Genomic DNA, 3,272 nt, shown 5'->3' on the forward strand with positions numbered 1-3,272 from the left:
AGAGGAGCGAACCAACGCCGGGGAAGCGGCGGGGGGGGAGCCGGTCCATTCAACTTCGCGTATACATGTAATTTAACCCCCGCCGCTTATTAGGAAGCAGAAGTATGTCTTGTAACGATCAGCGTTGGTATTCAGTTCATATCTAGGTGTTTATTTATAATGAGAGAGATTGAGTCCGATGTGAGGGTACCCCACAACATCCCAACCCCCCCCACCCCCACACCGATTTGCGGATGATCAGATCCCGAATGCGCGCACCTCCGATGGAGCCTTTTCCAGGTGTGAGGCACCGGAGAGGGAGGCGGGCGGCCGGGGAGCCCTGTGTGCCCCCCATACCCGCGGATGCCCCTTGCCCATATGCAACATGACTTAGAGCACTCGGGTAGTGTTTACATGCCCCAGCACGCACAGTGCCACTTCAGATGGCAGCTTAGCAGTAGTTCATTGTGTGGGATGTGTTCTTGTTTTTGTAGATTCTGCAAGGACATACAAGAGATCCTACTGTTAGGCTTGGGGTTTGAATATGATTGATCCATGCAATTGATCCAAGAGCTTGCCTGACTATAACATAATGATCGCGGTTGTATTCCTAAAAGGAAAATCAGGGGAAATGATGTATAGGGTTATCCATTTTTCTAGAACATTGATCTCGGTGAAAATGTTTCCCCACCCCCTCACCCCCTGTCAAATTATTCATTGATCTATATTTCTCAACTGAACGTTGCATTAAAGACTAGTAATTGATTACAATCGGATTTAAAATGCAGTTGAAAGGGAGAGGGAGAGGGGCTGGCAATGGGAAATGTAAGAAACCCTTTTTTTTCCCCCTAGTCCGCATTCGTGTGAGATTCCGGGCTGCGAAATCGTACAGAACAAATCATTTTTTGTATTATTATTTTTGCCAGACATGAGCCTAAGCGACACTAATGAGTCACGCCACAACAAACGCAATCAGAACTCCTGCCAAGAGTGAATGGGACACCCCTGCCAAACAGATTGTAAAAGTGGATGTCCAGCGACCTCTAGTGGTAACTTGGCATCAACCTGAAGTAAGAATAAGCGGTTGACACGGATGAGTTGACTGGTAGTGGACGTGGCATTGTCCGGTACTGAAGAGTGTCTGTATGTGTAATATGTAAAAGCACAGTAGCCGACTGCTGAAGTGCTTCAACCCCTACCCTGTCACCCGTACCCTCCAATGCAATGCAGGTGTCTCACCCAAGCACCACCCAGGCCTCATACAACGCGGATTCATGTGCCCAACCTGCCATCAGAATAAACACCTGTCAGGGCATGATACACAGCATGCTCCGGACAAGGGGAGGAGTCTGGGGGGCTAGAATAACTGTACACACTGCTACTGAAAACACATTTCCTCAGAACAGTGGTGTGATTCAAGCCCGGTTTCCACAAGATTGATTCCTGCAGTTGACGGGATTAAATCAACAACCCCCAGTAGATATGTCAGTGTGGCTTTTTCGAGCACGATGACCAAGAGGCGCTTCTGAGTTGATCGGAGGAGCAGGCGAGGGGACTGGAGGCAAGGATGAGCCCAGAGCGCAGGATGCGATGAAGGCCAGGGCTGCTGCACTCGTTTGGGAACTTGTTTTACAGTCTGATGTGTAAAATCGGACTCTACTGCCAAAATATCTCGACACATGAACAAAAATCATATTCAATCGGAGCTAAAGCACCTGATTGTAGGTTACCCTCATCAGTTACAGAGCCCTCAAGATACAACAGAACAACCCACCCCAGCCCAGCCCAGCCCTGCACCCCCAACACACTCACACACACAGACAGACACTTCGGGCAGCAATCTTAAAATGTAGTGTTGGGAATTAACTTTATTAAGTAAACTCTACATTTTCAATATTGCTTGATTTTTATGTCATTTTTTTTCTTTTCTTTTTTTTTTTTTTTTTTGAAATCTAAATTACAACCTCTGGCAATCTGCACAGATTTTTTTTTTCTTCTTTTTCTCCACCCAAGCTACACTTTGAAGAATACAAAAATATCACAGTACATTTTTCTACTCTATCACTCTCCGACTCTGAGCTCTTGTAGAGCGGGTGAGACGTCTGGACTCACAACACACAAGAATCCGTCAGGAGCCGGACGCCTGGGCCAGCGATGCCTTCTGGGACACCAACCTCGTTCATAATGAACTATTGCATTCACATAGCAACACCAATGATATATTTTTGCATATAAAATAAACGGTACATTACAACAAATATATATATATTGTGTGTATCTAAATAATAATTGGCATATTCAGTAGTTTTCAATTACAAATCAGTCATCTGGGAAAGTACTTTTTCACAGACCACTTCATGGGAGATGGATCCCCTACACGTCTACTTCTCTTCTTGCAGAGAAGTTGTAATTCTTCCCAGAAACATAAATTTTTAACACTTTAATCACTGCCAATTCTGTCAAAAGCAGGACAGAGATTGTACTGCGAAGACCGATACATTTGCACCAGACCCCTGTCCCCTCAAGACTAGCGATTCAGTTCGGGATTGTTGGTTTGTCCAATCAGACTCTTGTGTGCTCCGGGCTCAGAACAGAACCACCCCTTCTAGAAGCAGGATATTCAAATAGCATCCTTCCAAAACCTTCTCTAAAAGACACTTCATTCTATACAAAAGAACGAGAACTTCAAAGAATTGTCACCCGTACTCAGGTCATTCTTTTTAATATTATATATATATATAATTTTTTTTTATAACTTCAAAACAGTTTTTGTTTTTTCCTGTTTTAAGTTATTTTTAGTTTTTCGTGTTTAAATATCAGTAAAATACTCAAATTTTAACACCAAAAAATGGCCAGTGGAGGCAAACTCCTCCCAGACAGAGGAATGTTGCAGTATGCATCTGTCAAAATCAGTGGTTTCATTAAAAAAACAAACAAAAAAAAACACTTATATATAAAAATAAAAAACTATCAACCATGCTTACAACCAACTCGCCATCTACCAGACTGCGGGCGGCTGAGCCGGACTTCAGATGTCAGTGAATGGGGAGGGAACGCGAGAGGGCAGTGCTTGGAGGCCTTACTGTGTGTGTGCGTGCGTGTGTGCCACTAAGGGAAGGAGAGATGGCGGGGGGGATTTTGCGAGGGCATCATTTGTGAGTGAGATGAGAGGGATAGTACTGACTCGGTGATACAAAAGAAGCAACAGAGTGATGGAGAGCCAACATGAAAGAGGATTCAAAACGTTTGCTGATCCTATCTTGCCCTGCTTCTCTGAGGGGATCAGAGCTCTG

This window comes from Amia ocellicauda, chromosome 20 (genome assembly GCF_036373705.1).
Source record: "Amia ocellicauda isolate fAmiCal2 chromosome 20, fAmiCal2.hap1, whole genome shotgun sequence".
Taxonomy (NCBI): domain Eukaryota; kingdom Metazoa; phylum Chordata; class Actinopteri; order Amiiformes; family Amiidae; genus Amia; species Amia ocellicauda.